The sequence below is a fragment of the Macrotis lagotis genome, chromosome 1 (assembly GCF_037893015.1).
Source record: "Macrotis lagotis isolate mMagLag1 chromosome 1, bilby.v1.9.chrom.fasta, whole genome shotgun sequence".
Lineage (NCBI taxonomy): Eukaryota > Metazoa > Chordata > Mammalia > Peramelemorphia > Peramelidae > Macrotis > Macrotis lagotis.
The window spans coordinates 69,045,651-69,068,284 of NC_133658.1; the positions used below are offsets into that span (position 1 = coordinate 69,045,651).

The window sequence follows — 22,634 nt, forward strand, 5'->3', positions numbered from 1 at the left end:
CAGTAATTTAATTTAGACAGAGTAAGCATTTTTATTATATTAACTTAGCAACCAATGAGTAATTGACAGTTTTTCCAATTCTTTATATCTGACTTTCAAAACTGTTTTGTAATTGTGTTCATATAGTTTCTGAGTTTGCTTTAGCAGTTAGACTGCAAAGTATTTTATGCTGATTACAGAACCTTTAAAAATAATTTCTTTTGTTTTTCTCCTGATGCTGGACTTTGTAGGTAATATATAGAGATGCTAATTGTTTATGTTGGTTTATTTAAATTCTGCAACTTTGCTAAAGTTGTAAATTGCTTCAAATTTTATTTTGTTTGATTTTCTAGACTTTTATAAATATAATATTGTATGATCTGCAAAGAGTGAGAATTTTGTTTCTTCTTTGTCTATTCTAATTTCTTCAATTTCTTTGTCTTCTCTTGTTTGTAAAACTTGCATTTCTGAAGGAATGTGAAGAGAGCCCCGCCAGATCCCTGGTTACTGTCTGCCTTCTTGGCTCTTGCCACTTACCCCACATTCCATTCTATCCCAAGACCATTTTTTGAAGTTTTCCATAAAACACACTATTGGAAAGACCTAGTCTGCCAATGTCATTAATTCTGAAATATAATGAAATTTTCTGGTACTTTCTGCTAGGTCTTTCTATTCCTCATACTTCTATGCTTTGCTTATGTTATTCCTTATAACCTTCTTGAATTCCTCTAAATTGTAGAGTTCATCTCCACATAAGGGTTTGAATTCTTTCTATTATGAAATTCAAAGGTGCTTTTAAGCTGTTTTGTGAGTCAGACACACAAATGTTGAAACAATCTATCTGGCCAGTCAGTGGAAAAAAAAATAGGTATTATAATATAAAGCTGTTTCTGAACTTCCACTCAAAGAAATGAGACTAATATTTGAATTTGGTTGAGTGCATTCCTTTCTATATTCATTTTTCTCATTGTTATTGAACCCAGAATTAAGAAAATCAATTCAAGACCTTCTCTTAGTAACCAAGATAGTGAAATTGATAACATTTCTAGCACTTCTTACCTGCATCCACTTCCTGTTGCAAGTTTCCTAAAATGAAAATTTAAGGGAAAAAAAGTAATATCATTTTCTGGGAGAGAGAAAATTAGAATACATTATTTAGTTCATCCCAACTTGTGTGACATTGAGAAAGTTATTTCTGCTTTAGTTTTTAATCATTTCTTAACATCTAATTTATAAATTAGAGGTTACATGTATATTTTAAGGTCCATTTCAGGTCTAAAATTTTATTATCTAAAGCTCTTTGTTATCTTCAAGAATTATACCTCTAATAATAATAAATCATATTTTATCAGGAGTTTAAGTTTCTGACAGATTTCACCTGAATCATTCCTTTACTTATAATCACCCCCATATAACAGATGAGGAAATGGAGTCTTAATGACTTTCTTGTTGGCAAATTGTTAGATTTTGGCTAATTGTTTGGTGAGAAAAGTTAGAATTTCTCCTTTTGAGTATGTCCCCTGAGGCAAGGTCACAAAGGACAGTTAACTTCAATTTGTTTCAGCAAAACTTTCTCATTCTTTGGTGGCTGCTTGATCTCTAACAAAGAGAAGAGGAACAAGATCTTACTCCACCACTGGTATTTCATTTCCTTCTACATTTTTCTTCAGAGGGAAGTTGCAAGAGACCTGACTTGTACTGAATTGTTACCTGCAAGAGAGAAAGATAACTACTTCCTGTTGTGTCAGCCTGCCTAATTTCCCTACCTGGCTCAATTTTTTTTTTCTCTCACCTCTTCAGTTTCTTCCTTCATAGCAGGGAATTTCAGGATATCTATACCTATATATAGATATAGATATACCACTGCACTAGACACAATCTCTTCTTTTTCTGATTTTGATTCCTTAGTTAACCAATTTAACTCTATATTTTCTTCCCTTTATTCCTAAACATCTTTATTATTTCACCAGTTATATTTTCTCAGGCTTATCTTTCAATCACTTCCAGCATTCCTTGCCTTTCCTACCATGCAAATGCTGATGAGTAAAGATGGAAAATATCATTGAAGTGCTCTAACTGGATCCACTACAAATTTATCACACAATATTAACTACACCCTTATTGCTGCTAAGAAATAATTCTATAGCATCTTTATTAATTTTCTATTCTACTTTCCATAGTGATTCTTCCAAACCATTCCAACCCTAATCAAGGCTCTCATGACTTTCTCTCCCAATCCTCTCATTTGAGAACTTTGCCTTATATTTTACAGAAAAAAAAATGCCATTCTTCCTTCTTCAGCATCTCACATCACTAACATGTCTTCTGTCACTATCTTCTCCATCTTTTCTGTTTCACATGAAGAAGTAGCATTACTCCTTACCAAGACAAACACTTTGCCAGCATAAGTAATTCTATTCCATCCAGTTTCCTCCAGGAGTTTATCCATTTCCCATTCTAAGTCATTAATTATCTTTAATTTTCCCTGTATATTGGTTCTTTCCTCTTTGCCTACACAAAAGATCCTGTTTCTCCTCCCCCCCAATCTCACAACCTCATTTTTTTAAATCATTCTATCCAAGGTACCTAGCATTCAATATGTCTTCTGTACTTTGGGGACAAACTTTCTGAGAAAGTGATCTAAAAAAGTTACCATGCTCCTATCAAGCTCTTTGTAACCATTTTTATTACAAATCCTGACCTCATCATTACAATGAAATTTTTCTCTCCAAAATTACCAATGATCTTTTTTCATCAATATTTCATTTACCCCAATTCCAGGTAAAATAATTTTAAACATTCATCACTTTTAAATTTTGAGGTACAAATTCTGTTTCTTCCTCTCCTTTCCCTTCCCTGAGATAGTAGACAATCTGATATATATTTTACTTACGTAATTATGTAAAATATATTTTAAAGTTTCCATATTAGTCATCTCGTAGAAGAAAATACATAAAAGAAAGATGGAAGGACAGAATGGAATGAAAAAAAGGAAGGAAGGAAGGAAGGAAGGAAGGAAGGAAGGAAGGAAGGAAGGAAGGAAGGAAGGAAGGATGGATGGAAGGAAGGAAGGAAGAAAGGAAGGAAGGAAGGAAGGAAGATAATATTGTGGTCAAAGAGATCTTTTGGGAGACAGATAATTTCCCAAGTACTTTGGGATTATTTGAGAACATTTTATTGTTGAGAATAATTAAATCTTTCTCAGCTATTCATCACTATTACTGTGTACAACATTCTCTGTTCTATTCACTTTAGTTAAATGATAAAACTAAGAGTTTCTAGAGCCACCTGTAGTCATTCTGACCCAGATAATTATGGAGAAGAGAATGAGGCTGGTGACTTTGCCCAGACCCTCAATTAAATTCAATTTAGTTACCTGTCACAGTACTACCTCTTTGATGTTAGGGCCTTCTTCAAAAATGAAGGGCAAAGAACATTAACAGCTAGTCATCAAGTTTTGAAAACAGAGAAGAAAGCTTTTTTTTGTTTTTTTTTTCTTGAAAAGTTGGAGTGACAAAATAAAGGTCTGAGAAGTCATGGATAAGCCATTTGTTTGGTGCAGAATCACTGATGCAAAGCACAAGAAATAAGGAAAAAAATCAATGGGCTACTTTCTTAAAGTATCAGTAAGTTAATAAAATGCCTCAGTTTTTTTTTTTTTTTTATTCAATGTTTTGAATTGCACAGATGCTGCATTCCAGACCCAAACTTTGCATGTCAAATTGAGTACAAAGTGAAATGCTTGGGCAGAATGGACTATTTTCAAATGGAAATTTGACAGAGGCTGATTTTTAGTTCTCATAATGTAATTTTCAGAAACTGAAGGTCAACAAATAAAGGAGTAGGGCTCTGTCCTGTCCAACATGGGGGTGCAGTCTTGTCAAAGTAGGTCAAGAGCTTCTGAGACTTAATCTGAGTGTCAGTTAAAAAGCAAAGAGTAACTGATTTGAAATGAGATTGAATCTAACCATTATTTGGCAGCAAGAAACAGTGACCCAGGTGGACCAAAGTATTCCCCTTTTGATGGGGGGCAAGGGAAGTAGAAGTTAAGGGAAAGTACTGGTCTTCACTGAGTATCTAAAAAAAGCAAAAAGTGAATTGTCTTTAAAACGTGAAGTAGGTCAAGTGTATTGAAACTTGCAGGAATATCAGTTTGCTTCCTAATGCAGCTCTCAATAATTTTTTCCCATTGCCTGCTGTATGGGCTCTAGGTTTCTCAGGCTGATTTTCCAGGTCTACACTAACTATTTAGTAGTTGTGTCTTTAAATACGTCACTTTAATCATCTTAATCACTATTTCGAAGAATGAACAAACACTGAATTTCTGACTTGGAAATGGGTATACTGGAGTCAGTTCACACAAATTTAAGAGAGCAGATTATTAAATATTTGGCTTTAATATTTATATCATGGATTTTGTCAAATCATTCAAAGCAGTTACTGATTTATTGCTTTATTGATTGTCTAGACTTAATAAAAACTGTTGGAGAAAATGTTAATAATATATATTAAATTGAAATATGAACAGCATTATTTTTTAAAGCTGGTAATTAAGGACAGCTAGTTGGCACTGTGGTTAGAGAACCAGCCCCGGAGTCAGGAGTTACTGAGTTCAAATTTGGCTTCAGTCTCTTAATTATGTGGCCTTGGGCAAGCCACTTAAACCCATAGCCTTGCAAAAAAAAAGCTAGTAGTTAAACATTTACTAGCACACCCCTGCATGGGAAAGACTCCCATCCATTAAATGTTTAACCTATAGTTAAGAAAGAATCTCTACTTCAATATAACCAATAGGAGCAATTTCTGCTCAACTCCCTCCAAATACAGGAAATCCTGAACTTCAAGAAATATTCCATCCCATTTTGGAATGTCTTTTGATTGTTAGGAAATTGACAAAAAAATCTAAATTTGTCTATTTTAGCCTTGTGTTCAATGCTCTAGATCTGCCCTCTGGGACCAAAGCAAACCAGTATAAATTCTCTTTTACATGACAGCCCTTCAAACATTCGAAGGCAATAATTTTGCCTCCCATGAGTTTTACATTTCCTACAGAGAATACACTAGGGGTTATTAAAAGTCTAACTATTCTGTCTTTCTCCTATTTTACAAATGATAGCATATGTCACTGTGCATTTGAAGGACTAGTCAAGATATTTAGAGCATTAATCGAGGAATTCAGCATCCTGTAACAAGAGGAAATAGTTTTCCATTGTATAAAATTTGGCATCAATCTACAATAGATTATTGTATATTAAATAGAAATACATAGATATAGATATATATGTATATATATATATATGGATAAAATATATTTATATAGATCTATAAATGGATCAATAGAGATGTATAGATAGAAAGACAGACAGATAGATAGATACTATGTTAATTAAGAAAAATACAAATTGCAATCCTATCCTTGTCCAAAAGACAATATGTTCTCTAGTTATAGCACCTCCTGCTGCCTTGATATCCTTACTCTTCATTTGCTTTTTTCTTGAAACAGCATCCACCCCACCCCACTCACCCTTGTAAGGAGACCTTGTGCCTGCTTTGTGTAAACCTCTATGTGTTTTTAGGACAATTAGATGGCACAGTGGATAGAGAACCAGATCTAGCTAGAGTCAGAAAGGCACAACTTCATGAATTAAAATATGACATCAGACATGTTTAGCTGGATGACCCCGGGCAAGTCACTTAATCTTATTTTCTTTAGTTTACTCATCTGTTAAATGAGTTGGAGATGGAAATGGCAAACCAATTCAATATCTTTGTAAAGTAAACTCTAAATGGGGTCATAAAGAGTTAGATATGACTAAAAGAACAGAAAAAATATAAATTAGTTATCTCCCATTTCAGAAGTGAAATTCTTTGAAAGCAGGGGCTGTTTGAATTCTACTTTTGTAAAATTATTATTCAGTGCTTAGTACATTACCTGGAGCATAATAAGAAATGACTGATTGTATGATTGATGTCTGACAGCTTCTAGGCTAACAACTTACAATTTCTGAGATGATTGAAACCCTTTCATTATAAAAGAAACCAAGTACCCACTCACCTGAACAGAATCCACCCACTCCTTGTGGAACATGTCCTTTGTTATCTGTCCAGTCATGACTTTTGATCTGAGTAAGACACTATGAAATGAATTTAGGAGTCTTGGTCGATTATCATGAACTCCATCCTTATATGGACTAAAATTCATAATCCCATGATATTGTCCAAGGAAATAATTGTTCCTGTATATAACAAACATCAATTCAGAATTCAAGGTTTTAAAAGTGAATGATGACAATAATTGTTTTTGCATGTAACCAGGGAAAAATAAGGTGAAATAAAACTGAAGGAAAAATAAAAGAAATCTCCAAGACCCCTGGTTTTAACTTTTTTTAGCCTTTTCAATCTTCCACTGAAGTCTTTAGTCCTGACTAAGGTGAGAACATTTTTACGGTCTACTATAGTTTTCAGGTATGGACCCCCCAATCCAAGCCAAAGAAAATAATTATATTATCCTTTATTATTCTTGCTTCCTGATCCCTCAATGTTATTACCAAGTGATAATAAAAACATTCAGTAATATAATTCTTACTATGTAACAGGCACTGTGGTATGAGGTTGATACTTATTATTTCAGTTAAACTTCACAACAATTCTGGGAAGATGATGTTATATTATCTCCATTTTACAGATAAGGAAATTGAGGCAAACGGTTTTCCAGGGTCACTCAACTAAAATCTGTTTGAGCACATATTTTAACTGTTTTCCTGATTCCAAGTACAGTGTTTTTTAACTGTATCACCTTCCCCTATATGGGTTTTCCAGTAACAGAATAAGTAACAGACCAAATTTAAAAAAGGTCCATTACTTTAAGCATTGAACAGTATATGTCATTTTTTTTAGATATGGAGATCAGTATATGAGCAGATGCAAAACCCATTTTCTTCTTTTTCAAAACAACCTTAGTAGATATCTACAGTAACCAAACCTCCTACCTCCTCCCATACATACCACCATTATCTCACATTTGTTTTTCATTCTCCTGCTTCCTACGATCCCCTCCCCTAACATAAAGTGGGTGAAAGTGGTTGTCTTTATTGAATAGGGGTCTCTTACAATAGAATTAGTTAACTCCAAGAGATTAATTATCCTTTAAACTCATGAAGTTGATCATGGTAATAATCTGTTAAATTGTTCTTGAGTCATTTCAGTTGTGCTGCCTCTTTATAACTGCATTTGGGGTTTTCTTGGCAAAGATACAATTGTGTTGCCATTTCCTTTTCCTGTTCATTTTACAGATGAGGGTCACATAATTAATACATATCAGAGAATAGATTTGAACACAGCAAGATGAGTTTTCCTAGTTCCAAGCCCAGTGCTCTATCAACTATGCCAATTCTGTGAACACCCGCAAACTGACACACCTCAATAAATTATAAGATAAATACCCTACAACATATGAACTCAATTTTCTATCAGTGATTACAAGTATTACACATATTCATACACAAATTCATTAAACACATGTAATTCTTTTATGGCTAAAGTTCTATGTGTGTGTGTATGTGTGTATGTGTCTATGTGTCTGCAGGTATGTGTTTGTGTGTATGTGTGCATGTTTGTGCATCTGAAAGGGAAATGAGAGGAAAAAAGAGGGGGGATAGGCAAGACAGGGAATGTGTGAGAAAGAAAGAAAGCAACAGAGAGAGAGAGAGGAGATAGAGACAGAGAGAGAGACAGAGAGACAAATACAGAGACTAAGGCTCAGTGGGGCAGAGAAAGAGAGAGAGAGAGAGAGAGAGAGAGAGAGAGAGAGAGAGAGAGAGAGAGAGAGAGAGAGAGAGAGAGAGAGAAAGAGAGAGATACAGCAACAGAGAGACAGACAGAGAGAGAGAGAGACAGAGAGAGAGACAGAGAGAGAGAGAGAGACAGAGAGAAAGGGAAAGAGATTGGCAGCTTTGCTTTCCTGATGATGTCCATGAACACGTTATTTTTTTCAGGGATAATGAGTATTTTTATTTCTTTGTTTCACAAATACACTGGCAAAAAATAGTTGTTTTCTTTGGGTTAATAAACCAGACCAAATCCTATATCTTCATCAAATTCTTCTGACTCTTCCTTGGGTCCACCTCGGCTAGTGTGGCAGCAGAAGCTGGAGCTGTGGCTGCAGGAGTACCCACTGAAAAGGCTGAAGGTTTGACCATGAAGGCCTTCACCTTTTCTGCCAGTGGGAAACTGTACTCAGTCTCCACATGTACAGCCAAGATCCCCTTGTACACACTGATGATCCAAGGGCAATGATGAAACAGTTGTGTAAGCAATCTGCAGACAAACACTAGCAATATAAGCGACACCCTCTAAAAAGTGAAGTTGCAAGGTCTCCTCCATGAGGTCCACCATTTCAGGGTTGTAGATGCTGCCATTGTCAAACACCTGCTGAGTGATCAGCCAGAAGGAGAATGGGGAGATATTTACCATATTCAATAAGGTGATCTTGCTGGCACCCACTTAGTCTCCAGTATTAACTAGCTGCAAATCACTCAAAATGTCAATGGTGTCCATAGAAATGGTGGTTATACCCAGAGCCTGAGGGAAGTCTTCTCAGGACCCTGATCAGTGTTATGGGCTGGCATGGTGATATCACATGGGGCTACAACACCAGCATGGGCAGTAGTTGGCACCTTATTTGCTAGAAGTAAATCCCTAATCAAAGTTAAATCTTCCTTACTGAACACAACACTCACATTCCTTTGGATGTGAAGCAGCAGTTTCTCCAGGTCAGGGTTATTCTCCAGATACCCATGAATGAGTTTGTGCATCACAATGTTTTGTTTTGGTTCCCCCCCCCCCCCCCAACAGTTCTACAGCCTTCCCACGGAGGGACATCTGGTTCTGCTGCATCTGCTTGGAGCCCGCATTGTCTGCTTCCAACAATGAAATATTTTGGATACTTATCCGAAAGTTGGATGATCTTGAGGAAATAATTGGATTTTCAGGTAGCCTTGTCTTCCCTGGGCATCTCAAAGGTGCTTCTGGGATTGCCACTCAGGGTTTAAAGACAATGTCACTCACACAAGGATGCCTGGAGAGAGGCCATGAACACTTCAAAAAGATATAAGTAAGTTAGAAATTTCCCCATACCCTTAAATCCCTTGCTGTTATACATACCTGAGGCTTAGAATTCCTGCTCTGTACCATAAGGAAGGATATGAACTATGACAGGCATCTAGAATTGCCTCTATAGGTATAGATTTAACATTCTTTTCAAGGTACAGTCTTAGGGAATTGCCTGGGGCACTATGAGGTTAAGAGACTCAGTCCCATGTATTTCCCAGTTGATATGTCAAAGCTGGAATTTGAATGGGGATCTTGCTGACTTTCCAAAATGTTTCTAGTTATACTGCTTGTGAGACATAGAATTTATATAATTTATTTTGATCTGATGTCTTAGGAAGTACTATTTGTGTAGTTTGGAGAATTGTCCATTTCTTCAAACAGATCCCCATGAATAGGCACCACTTTCATTTCAAAGTAAAACAATTCCTGGGTCTTGTAAGATGGAAGGCAAGTCTCATATACACATGCAATCAAGCGATCCAATCAAGAACCAAATGAGTTCCACCATATATACATATTTGCTTCCCACTGGAGCCAGTGGGAGCTGTAAATGAGCCTGCAGCGTCTAGCACAGGAGAGAGGAACATATTTATTCAGTGGTAAACAATAACAGAGGGGAAAAAACACAACTCAGGAGGTAGAATGTAATAATTGACTAACTGAATTGACTTACTCATTGAACTGTGCCAAAGTGCCAATTTTCACTTCATGGGTACTTGTGTGAGGAACCTGAGACATTCTATTTGTGGCATTAGAGAGGTTTTACCTCTGTTTATATAGGAACAAAAGTAATCAGGATACAAGCACTGTAGCATTTCAAATCATGCTTTAAAAAAAAAAAAAAAAACATCTTGCCTAGTTGGAAGGAAGCTGATTTACCTCCACCCAACTTCTTTATAGTATCAATGCCCTCTTCCCCAAATGGACCTTCAAACCCCCTATAAACTCATATCCACTCTAAGAATCCTTCATCTAATAAACTTTTCATTTGTTTTTATTTAAGAGGAAAACATTAAAAACAATTTCCCCTCTAATAGAGTATCTATAATGGGAATATTAATAAGGTTTATGTGTCCTTATCCTGGCCTCACTCAAAGTTTAGAGGGAAAAATTTTTTTTTGTCAGAAAGTAAATCATGAAAATAGAGCAACCTGGGTTTCCATCAAATTCAATATAGTATGCACATCATCTAGAATGATAATTAGATAAATCCTATATTAAATTATTAGCACATACCAAGAACTATGCTAAGCCCTGAAGTTTAAAATACCTGGAAGAAAATTCCTGACCACTAAAAGATTACTTACAAACGGGGGGAAAAGCATCACATAAAAATGGATGGCAAGGGGAGGGATAAATATTCCTATGAGAATTCAGGTTGGTTTCATAGATAGATTCAATGTGTCATTAGGACAGAGCTGGATTTGAAGCTTTTAGAGGAAATGATAAGACAAGATGGTCTGGATGACATATAAGTTTCTGGATTTGGGGAAAAATAAAGTCAAAAGGAGGTCTATAAAAGACTAAGATGCTATCATGGGTAAAGTCTATCATCACAAACTTGTATAGATCCATGATCTTGAATTCTGAAAGTTTTCTCTCACTGCAATTGATTACACCTCTCCCTCTATCTTCTTTCATATAAAATTTTGTTTAATCTTCACTGCCATCTCTAGTCCCCTTAGAGTCCTTTCAGACTATCATTTACCTGGTCCAACATTAGTTTCTGTCACTGTCTTGATCCTCTTCTAAGCTAAAAGATGTTGTGACCCAGTTGACCCATTACAAAATGATGTCATATAAATTCAAGTGAGCCATCAATATTCCATAACAATTTATTTCAAATCAACATTTTATTGCCCAGGAAAATGCTTCATATTTTCCCCCTCTGTATCCCAGGTGATTTTCCCCCTAAAATACAAAAAGAGACAGAGAGAGACAGACAGAGAGAGAGACATACAGAGAGAGAGGGAGAGAGAGAGAGAGAGAGCACATTGATAAGGGTTTTCTTTATTTCTCCTCAATTCAGGAAATTTTTATTGCCCCTGTCCCACTTCTTTAGCATAAGAAGATGTTATCTCTTCTGACCAAGAATATCCTGTCTATTTTTATCAGTGATGCTTCTCCAGTGACTCCATTTTTTTTTGAATTTTATAAGCTTTCAAATAATTTTCATGTTAAAAATATGTTTTCTTAAACCTTGGCAACTCCCAAATTCTTATCCTTTATCTTTCTCATTTTTTATTGCTTCATTCTTTATTTTATTTTATTTTTTTGCAAAGCAATGGGATTAAGTGACTTGCTCAAGGCCTCAAAGCTAGGTAATTATTAAGTGTCTAAGGCAGCATTTGAACTCAGGTATTCCTCACTCCAGGGCCGCTGCTCTATCCACTGCACCACCTAGCTGCTGCTTGCTTCATTCTTTATTAAGAAGAGTCTATATTAGCTATCTATATTTTCACAACTAGCAGTCCTCTGCAGTTTGACTTTATTACTTTAGAGAATATTTTCTCTCATAGTAACCACTGAGCTTTTATTTGTTAAATCAGTTGTGTCTTTCTCAAAATCCTTGATCTCTCTGTTTTTATTACTGTTGATCAACCTTTTCCCCTTGCTCTTGGCTTCCATTAATATAGTCTTTTCTTGTTTTTTTTTCTCATTTTTCTGACTTTTCTTCATTCTTTGCATTTTTAAGCATCCTCTTCCCTCTTTTCCTTGCATTTTCTCTTTATTCTTAATCTTCTTGATCTCATTGACCTGCAATTCATTTCATTATCATTTCTTGCAAAAATAATCCAAATCTCTGTTTGTCTTTCCTTAACATCAGTTTTACATCTCCAATTATGTGCTAGATATATTTAACTGAATCTACAGTAACAAATCTAGTGTAACATTTTCATCTTTGTATCCCCAACATCTAACAAAATGTTTTACACAAAGAATATAGGCAATGCATCTTTAGTGAACTGAACCGAATTGAAGAAGAGGAAGCTTGCATTAGAGGAAGGACCATTCTTTGTTAAAAAAAAAGAAACAGATGGGGGCAGCTAGGTGCTGCAATGGATAGAGCACTGGCCCTGAAGTCAGGAGGACCTGAATTCAAATCTAGCCCCAGACACTTAATAATTACCTAGCTGTGTGATCTTGGGCAAACCATTTAACCCCATGGCATTGCAAAAACTTTTAAAAAATGACAAAAGAGGTATCTCATAAATAATAATGATTATGATAAGTAGCTGAGGACAATAAAATGATGATGTTGATATCAAAGGCAGATAGTACAATGGGACAAAAGTATTATGTTTGGAGACAAATTCCAGTCTTGGCTTTGTCTTTCATTTATTCTCATGATTATCTACAAGGATCTTTCCCTCCTTGAGTCATTTTCTAGCTCAATAAAGTGAGAGAAATATTACTTCTCTCAGAGCTCTTGTAAGAAGAGCATTAATTTTAAAATACTTTGGAAAGGAAGTTTTGTTACCCATGTTAATTAAAATATAATAAACATATGCAAATTAAAAACTGAACTTATTTGGAAAGTTGACACTGAATAGATCTGTGATTTCATTGATATAAAATTTATAATCCTAGGTATTAAGAGAACCAAGACTTTAAATGACCTATCCAGGACCAGATAGGAACTATTGGAGAAAGAGCTTTAACCCAGGTCATTGATATTTCTAGGCAAAAGTGTTCAGAAGCCAGTTTATATTGGTTCTAGAGAGCTGATTGTTAAATTTTCAGGGAGAATATTCCTTGGAAATGAGCATGCTACATATCTGGGCTTAATTTATTGTTTTGTGACTGTCTACATTCTAGAACTTAAAAGTAATGGAGGCAATGAAGATTTAATTCAAAGTCTGTTTTGCTTTAGATGGTGATTAGACATTTATCACCTCATCAATGCATCAAGGACAGCTATCTATATAATAAAATAATACTGTTTTTTCTTACTGTGATTCCAAAAAAAAGAGGACAGATATAAAACCAGTATCCAACACTAAATCCAACATTTCTATGGGTTTCTTTTTTGTCTCCAATAAGGTGCAATGTAGCACTTCTCAGCCATCTATGGGTAGTTCATTTTCTTTATTTGAAATGCTAACTTCTTTGGCTCACTGCCTGAATCTCGGCAGGAGATTCCTCTTCATTTACAATTGCACTTTGTTATAAACTTCCCTTGGAAGGATCTAAACAAACTCAAATCAGACATTGCCTAGAGTCAAGGATATTAGTCTGTCCCTTCATTTATAAGCATCTAATCAGTGAACAAGTTATTAGATGAAACTGGATGATTCATGTTCACAGTCAATCACTTGTGTAGTTTACACCCATATTATGCCTTAATTAGGAAAAAAATGCTGTAGCCCTTAAAGTGGAAAGGGAAAATGTATCTTTAAAACAAATCCAGGAGAAAAACATTTTATATAAATAATGATACAGGACAGGCCATTTCTAGTTTTTAAGTTTGGGGATAATATGTGACTTTTTCAGGTCACACAGATGGTGAATGACAGAAACTGTATTTGAACCCATGTATTTTCTTTCCAAATATTGTGCTTTTTCTACTTTAACATTTAGTATCTAAAGAAGGAATAAAAATTTGATAGTAACAAAAATATTTCCAGAAATGTATGCTATTTTCTAGTTGTCTTTAGTCACTTTTCAGAAAATAAAATGAAAAACAATTAACATGCGTAAATATATATGTGTATATATATATATAATTCAAACATAATAAAAATGGTGATTTTGAAAGATTATCTTCCAAATATTTAGTGAAATTTTTTTTAAAATGCAGTTTAAAATAGACAAAATCTTTGATAGTGTTGTCTCCTCCAAATCGGACATAGATATTTCTTCTAGATGAAACAATTAGAGTTTGAATTCAAACTTGAAAAATAGTAATTTCTCAAAAATCCTGCTTCTGTATCTCAGAATTCAAGGTGATGGTAGGAGTTTGAGTTGCCAAATACAAATGTTTGTAACTATTCAGTTCATATGTTTGTGTGTGTGTGTGTGTGTGTGTGTGTGTGTGTGTGGTTGTTGTTTAATTGTGGCTCACTCTGCGATCCCATTTGCAGTTTCCTTGTCAAAGATACTAAAAGTGATTTGTCATTTCAATTTCCACCTACTTGAATAGATGAAGAAACTGAGGCAAACAGAATTAAATGATTTGCTCAGGGTCACAAAACTAGTAAGTGTCTGAAGCCAGATTTGAAGTCAAATGAATATATGAATATGAAAAAAATTATCTATAGTGATCAATAAAATTCGTAGTCCCCTACAAGGTACAGGAAAAAATGAGTCCTTAGAAAACATCACGGTGTAGTTCTCCATTTTGTCCATGAAGAAACTGAAACTTGGAGGCAAATGCTGATTATGTATTGCAATGGAAACAAAACTAGATTTGTCTTCAGAGATCATAGGGTCAAATTCTGATTCTCTGACTCTTATTACCAATATATGCTATAATACAAATTATTTTGCCTCATTTTTCTTGATTAAAAGAGGAAGAGTCATAATATTTTTATGTATGTCATGGTGTCACAATATTCTTTATCAAAATTTGCAAAATGAATTTACCTTGAATCCAGATTTCAGAGATAAATTTAGAAGAGTTCCTTTTTTGACTCTGAGAACTTGATTAGAGAAATTACTCAAAGGTGCAATTTCTTTTATTTACTGCTACCTTAACTTGTTCTATCATGGTACAGTGGATAGCACTTCATTTAAGCTTAATTCCATATTTTCTATTTTCTAGTCATAATGATCTATAGAAAGTCGTTTTGACTTGGACTTTAGTTTCCTCACATAATATACATTGGACGGCTCAGTTTATTCTATAAAGATTTTATTGAAAAAAATTAGAAACTTAACTCTAAATAACCAAATTAAGGACCAATAATTAACTGGAGTCTGCCTAGAGCCAGCTTATAGAGGCCTGAGTTCAAATCCAAAATGATTTTCTAATTGTATTATTATGAATGAGTCCTCTCTGCTCTTGGGGCCTCAGATTCTATTTATAAAATGAGTAAATTGTTCTAATTGATGTCAAAAGTCCTTTTGAGTTTTTCGGTCTCTAAAATCTCATTCTGCTTGTACATTGTCTCTTTATAATAATATATTTTTAAATTGATTTCAGACTTCCAAACTCTATGGTATATATAATCTTGGATCTTAATATGCTGGGCTGTGAATGCCAGAGGCACATTCTCAGAGAAAGAAACTATAATTATTTGATATCATATCCAGGAATCTTGCTATACTTTTTGCATTGTACATGGTCAAAAGCTGAGGTTATATCAGTATATTCAGGTTGTATGAGGATAATGGATGGCTATAAAAGTTTTTCCCTGAAAAAATTTTCATTGAGAAGAAATTTCAGTTGCCCCCAACTCGCTCAGCATTTGGTTGTTATAGGTTGTAGGTGTTGAGTAGATATTAATTAATTTAAGGGAGAAAGGGTTTGCTGAGTTTAAGGCAAATAATAGATATAATCAGTGAGCCAAGATGTAGCCAGAACCAAAATAAGGAATTTCAAAATCTCTCAGTTTTATCTATGAGATGCCAACATAATCATTGTATATAAAATGACTGACTATATATGTGTGAGCTTACTTCTTCGTCTTTTAAACTTAATTGTCTATCTTTTTTTCTTTTAAGCTCTAATTGGTTTTGGTTTGCTTTTGTTTTTTTTTAGATTTTTCAAGGCAATGGGGTTAAGTGGCTTGCCCAAGGCCACACAGCTAGGTAATTATTAAGTGTATGAGGTCAGATTTGAACCCAGGTACACCCGACTCCAGGGCCGGTGCTTTATCCACTTCACCACCTAGCTGCCCAGTTGTCTATCTTTTGGAATGAATTCACTGGTTATTTTGACATCATATGCTAAAAACAAAATGATTTACTGGATTTTTCACCTTTAAGTTCATTGTTTTCATATACTCAAAGTCATTGAATGTCAAAATTGAAATAGATCTTGGGTCAAAGAATGTTAGGACATAGAATTGGAATGATCTTGATGGATAAAATGTTAAAGGAAAACCAGGGGGAGATTTCATAACATAGTATCGACTATCATTTAAGAAAGGAAAATGAGAATTCAGTCAAAAATGGCATATTAGATTGGAAAAATATACTTGATTTCATTTCTCTAAGAAAAATATTTACTTTCTAATAATTTCAACATTTTACCTATTAAATAAGAATGATAGTCTATATTAGCTCTGAGGAACTGATCAAATATTCTGCAATTTGATTGCAACTTAATTGCAGGGACTGTTGAAATTTTATTATTCTATCCACAGCACTTAGTTGAATAATCTTGGAGAAAAATATCTTATTTAATATTTTTATCTTAAACAACTTTATTCCCCATAACTATACTTTTAAGCTGCTAAAATGATACTAGAAATGATTATGTCATATAGTTTCATCATTATTATTAATAATTTTCTTCCTAGATAGGATATTTAATATCCAATCAGAATTGGTCTTTTTCAGCATGTTGTTCAGTGTTTCTTTTACATTTTGGACAACTAAATTCTGTGAAATAATGACAATGCTGTGCTTTTAAGATTAAACCAAGGTATTATACAATAGTATGCACAATCATTGTCTCTCTTCCTTTAGATTTGATAACATAAACATATTCCTAAATAATAATTGCTAAAAATAGACATAAATTTAATGTTTGTAATATTTTTTACATATATTAGCTGACTGAAATCTAATAAGAACACTATAAGTTAGGTGGCTTTTTAATACTTATTTATTTAAAAGAGGAAAATAAATTTATTTGATTTGATCTATTTTTAAGAAAATTTTATTTAATTTTGAGTTTTACATGCTTTCCCCTATTCTTGCTTCCCTCCCCCCATGCCTCACAGAAGACCATATGTTAGTCTTTACATTGTTTCCATGATATACATTCATCTAAGTTGGATGTGATGAGAGAGAAATCGTATCCTTAAGGAAGGAAAAATAAATTATGAGAGATAGGAAAATTATATAATAAGACAATGGCTTTTTCCCCATAAATTGAAGGTAATAATCTTTGGTATTTATTCAAATGCCACAATTCTTTCTCTGGATATGGATGGTACTCTCCACTGCAGGTAGCCCAAAATTGACCCTGAAAGTTGTACTGATGTAATGAGCAAGTCCATCAAAGTAGGTCATCACCCTCATGTTGCTGTTAGGGTGTACAATGTTTTTCTGGTTCTTCTGATCTTGTTCAGCATCAGTTCATGCAAATCCTTCCATGCTTCCTTGAATTTCCATCCCTCCTGGTTTCTAATAGTACACTAGTGTTCCATGACATACATATACTACAGTTAGTTAAGTAATTCCCCAACTGAAGGACATTCACTTAATAGGAAAGTTAATCTAAAAATATTTAAATGACTGCCTGAGATTTATGCAACTAATAAGTTTCTGAAACTAAATTAAATCTCAATTTTTTGGGGTGGCTAGGTGTCACAGTGGATAGAGCACCAGTCCTGGAGTCAGGAGTACCTGAGTTCAAATCCGGCCTCAGACACTTAATAATTACCTAGCTGTGTGGCCTTGGGCAAGTCATTTAACCCCATTCTTTTACAAAAAGTAACCAAAAACTATCAATTTTTCAAGATGTCTTTCACTATGCCACCAATGTACCAGAATTAGAAGTAATTGGAGATGAACAGCAAGAGACTAGTAATAACAATAATATTTCAAAACTTAAGAGAAGTGTCATAGCATAATTATATTCTCTTTATTGTTGCAAAATTCTTCAGTGTCTTAAGTTATCTTGGTAAGAATGGACAAGAAAACTTATCTTCTGTTGACTAATCCTGTGATGATGTACTTCACAGTTAGTTAGATTGATTCTCAGCAGACTCTGTAATTAATCACAAGATAAAGGTATGAAATTTTTCTTATTAATAGAACCTACTATATCTTGTATTCTGTAGATACAAATTTCAAGAATAAAGGATCATTCTGGATTTTAATGCAAGAATTCAATGGCAACAGATTTGTTTTTATTTCAACCATGTGTTATCTCATGCAATGGTGTCTAGGTGCATATCACCTATAAATTCCATCTCTTCATAAATTTTGAGCAGATTTCCTTATGGTTCTTCAACATAGTCAGGCTGATGTGGTATCATCTTCTTGGTCTGTTAATATACCATGGTTATCTATACTGTTACTATATGACTCAACATAGTCAGGCTGATGTGGTATCATCTTCTTGGTCTGTTAATATACCATGGTTATCTATACTGTTACTATATGACGCCATTTTGCTGTTTTTCCAACTATGTTTCTTAGTGCTATCTTTTCTTATACTTTTTTTGGTACATACCTGTTATTAGTAGTATTTATCTTCCTAATTATCCATACAGAATTTCTCCAATAGCCTTCTAAATTCCTTGTCAGAAATTTTGATGAATAATGAAATCCAGTCATAGAATAATATAGAAATAAAAATATTTATGTACTTTGGGGGGTGAAATTAAAATTAATGGTACAATTTCAAAAATGTGATTTCCCTCATTCTTTAGTCTTGTTATTAAATTCTAAAACAGTTTGATTCAAATACTAATTCAATAGGTTATCATCAAAATGCACACATGTGCAATAAGCATACCTTATATATTTGATCTATCAAGTGTGGATTACTATATTTTCCTTTTGCATGGCCATATACTGTGTTAAAGAGGTTAGATAGTACTTTGAGACTTAATGTAATAAAGTTATTATTATTATTACCAAATGGATCATCTAGAGGCTTTCACTCTCATTAATAAATTAATTTTAATTTTACCTTTGGGCAGAAACTTTTTTTTATGCTGATTATACAAATCCATCGTTTATCCATGATTTTGAAAGTAAGACAATGGTTAAAGTGTCATCACTACAGTTATAGAAATATTGTGCATTTTACTGATATATTCAAAAATAGAGAAGCAAGAGCGTTTTAAAGTTGTGAAATCCACATTGTTGTAATTGCTGTATATGTGTACATGCTTATGATTAATAACACAGTGAGATTACATTCTGTTAATATTTCAAACAATTGCATTATTAGGAAGTATAATCTATTGAAAGACAAAACATATTTTAAGGTGTTCTGTCTTGTACACACAGAAACATGCTTAGCTGTCTATGATTATATGAACATACTCATGGTGTTATGAATGTGTTTAAGAGACAATTCTATTAAGATATCTAAGTGATCATACCTAAGTCCAAATTTCTTGGTTCAACTGAATACACCCACAGATATTCCAATGCACATAAGAGAACAAAATCAAGAAGAGACAAAACGAGTGGGAGTATACCACAAAATATTCAAAAGTAGAAAAAAGTCAATATATAGCATAATTTTAAAGAATAAAATGAAAAAGATAAATTTTTTAAAAAAAGATCATCCTCATTCTATGAAAATGATTCAAGCATGGTGGCTTAAGCATATATAATAGGAGGGTGAATAAAAGAGAATGAATGAATACACTTCTCTGTGTTTGTCCGTGTGTGTGTGTGTGTGTGTGTGTGTGTAACTTCAAGAAAATATAGATTTATACAAACCAACTAAAGTGAAATTAGTAGTAAGAATTTTATAGTCATTCAATAGCATGACATAAATGGAAAGACACTAAAAATTGTTTTTCTATGTTATACAGAAATTTACTGTGTGTGTTTGTGTTTGAGTGTGTGTCTGTGTGTGTAACGAGAGGGAGACTGAGATAGAAAAAGAGAAATGGAGAATATTGTGGTTTACTGGGACATTGTGATTAAAAGAATGAATAAAAGTATTTTTGTCTTATTTTTTTTAATGAGAGATATAGAGAAAACTCTAAGAGTAAAATCTTTTGAGGAAATCAAACAAAGAAAACAAGCAAAACAAATAAATAAATAAATAAAGTTGTATTTCATTTTTCCCTGAGATATAAGAATTGGTTTAATTTATGAAATGTCATCTAGATTTCATCTAAACTCTCAATTATTTATTTTTTTTTATCTGGCAAAAAAATGAGAACGCCTTACAGTGATAAACTGTAACAAAATTCATTACATATCTAGGGAATAACCTACTAAGATTCACAAAAGAATGACATGAATACTCTCACAAAATATTTGCTTTTCAAAGTGATAAAGAAGACTCAAACTCAATATTCAATTTTATGATTGTACTAAGATAACAATACTAAAATTAAAATACTACTCAAAATAATTTACATAATTTAGCAATATAGAATTGAAATAACTATATATTTGCACCCACACATTATATATGTATGTATGATATATTCATACATATAAATATAAATATATATATCTTCATGCAAAATACATGCACAGAATATGTAAATGATTATGTATATATGTGTAATTAAATGTGGAAACAAGAGGTCAATAGTATAAATTAAAGTTTTAAAATCATTTACTGCATACTTTCTATTTTCTTTTTTCTTTTTTTGTAAGGTAAATGGGGTTACATGGGTTGCCCAAGGCCACACAGCTAGGTAATTATTAAGTGTCTGAGGCCAGATTTGAACTCAGGTACTCCTGAATTCGGGGCCAGTGCTCTAATCACTGTGCCAACTAGCTGCCCCCATACTTTCTATTTTCAAAGTCCTTTACAATCAACTAGAATTTCTTTTTTTTTTAAATTATGATTTCATCAAGTTTTTCTCTACTATGTAAACATAGAGAAAACATACAAAACATACAACTGAGTTAATACAGTCATAGCTGAATAAATCTAAATAAAGATAAACTAGTTGAGGGAAATATGGGTTAATAGAAAAAAATGAAAGGAAATAATAATTATCTATTACTATATGTCAAATATGTTGCAGCAACCTTTACATATGTTACCTAATGGACTTTTAAAAATTTATTTACTGGGGCGACTAGGTGGCGCAGTGGATAAAGCACCGACCCCGGAGTCAGGAGTACCTGGGATCAAATCCGGTCTTAGACACTTAATAATTACCTAGCTGTGTGGCCTTGGGCAAGCCACTTAACCCCATTTACCTTGCAAAAACCTAAAAAAATTTGTTTACTTATTCTTATTTTATACAAATGCTGTTTTTTTATGTATTACTAAAATATTCTTGTTTAAGAGTAAACATAACAGCCCCACCCCCCAAAATAGAGACCCACATGAACAATAAAGGAAAAATAAAAAAATTAAAATTAAAAATGGTGGTAATAATAATAATAATAATAGGTACACCCAGGTGGTACAGTTGATGGATCACTGGCCCTGGAGCCAGGAGCAACCCAACACAAATCCGGCCCTAGTCACCCAATAATCACCCATGTGTGACCCCAAGCAAGCCATCCCAACCCCACTGCTCTGCAAAAATTAAAAAAAGTCCCAAAATAAAATAAAGTAATCATAATCATAATCATAATCATAATAGGGGTGACCAGGTGTTGCAGTGAACATAGCATGGAGCCCTGGAGCCAGGGGCACCCAGGTCCAAAATCCAGCCTCAGACACCCAACAATCACCCAGCTGTGCAGCCCCAGGCAAGCCACCCAGCACCATTTGCCCTACAACCCCCCCAAATAATAATAATAGTGATGTTGATAATAATAGTAATGATAATTATAATTATTATTGTTGTCATTATTACTATTATAATTATAACAAATATGCTTCAGTCTGTGTTCCAACACCTCCAGCTCTGTCACAGGTGGATCACATTCTTTATGATAAGTCCATCACAAAAGCTACTTCCATATTTTTACACCATTGCCATTGCTGACTGCAAGTCCCTCCATTCAGACTTCCCCACTACCATATAATATAGTTTTTCTCTCCTTTCTCTCTGTCCCTTTTCTTAATTGTGTGGTAGGATAGCTTAGTGGTGCAGCAGGCAGATCCCTGGCTCTGGGGTTGAGTGGCCCCGAGCCCACACACCACCCCTTAGGCCTAGCATCCACCCAGGCCTGTGGTCCAGGACAAGCCATCCAATTCCAGTCCCTTGTAAGAAGTAAAAAAGAAAATGTGTTATATCTGACCACTCTCCCCCCATGGTCCATCCCCTCCTCCATCATTTACTTCCCCCCCTTACCCCTGTCTCCCTTCTCTCTTTCTTACTCTAGATGTCTATACTTCATTGAGTATATATGTATATGTATATGTATATGTATATGTATATATATATATATATATATATATATATATATGTATATATATATATATGCTGTTACTTCTCCTAGCCACCTCTGATAAGAGTGAATTTTGCCTCATTCCCCCTTGCCTTCCCTCCTTCCATGTCAGTGTATTAACTCATTGAAATAAAAAATCTTGTTATATGAAATATCGTAGCCTATTCCACCTCTCCTTTTTCTTTCTCCCATTATACTTCCCTTTTAGCCATTGACTTGATTTTTACACTATAATATATTATATCTCCAAATTCAGCTCCCTCCTGTGCTTCATCTAGAAAAGTTCCTTCTACCAGCTCTATTAAATGAAAAGGCTCATATGAGTATCCTCAGTATCATTTTTCTATGAAGGAATACATGTAGTTCAT

The 22,634-nt window shown here is 33.9% G+C and overlaps 1 pseudogene; it reads right to left on the minus strand.

Annotated features, from left to right (window-relative positions):
- Positions 1-8,040: 8,040 nt before the first annotated feature.
- LOC141507791 (large ribosomal subunit protein uL10 pseudogene) lies at positions 8,041-8,992 on the minus strand (annotated as a pseudogene).
- Between the last annotated feature and the right edge of the window lie 13,642 nt (positions 8,993-22,634).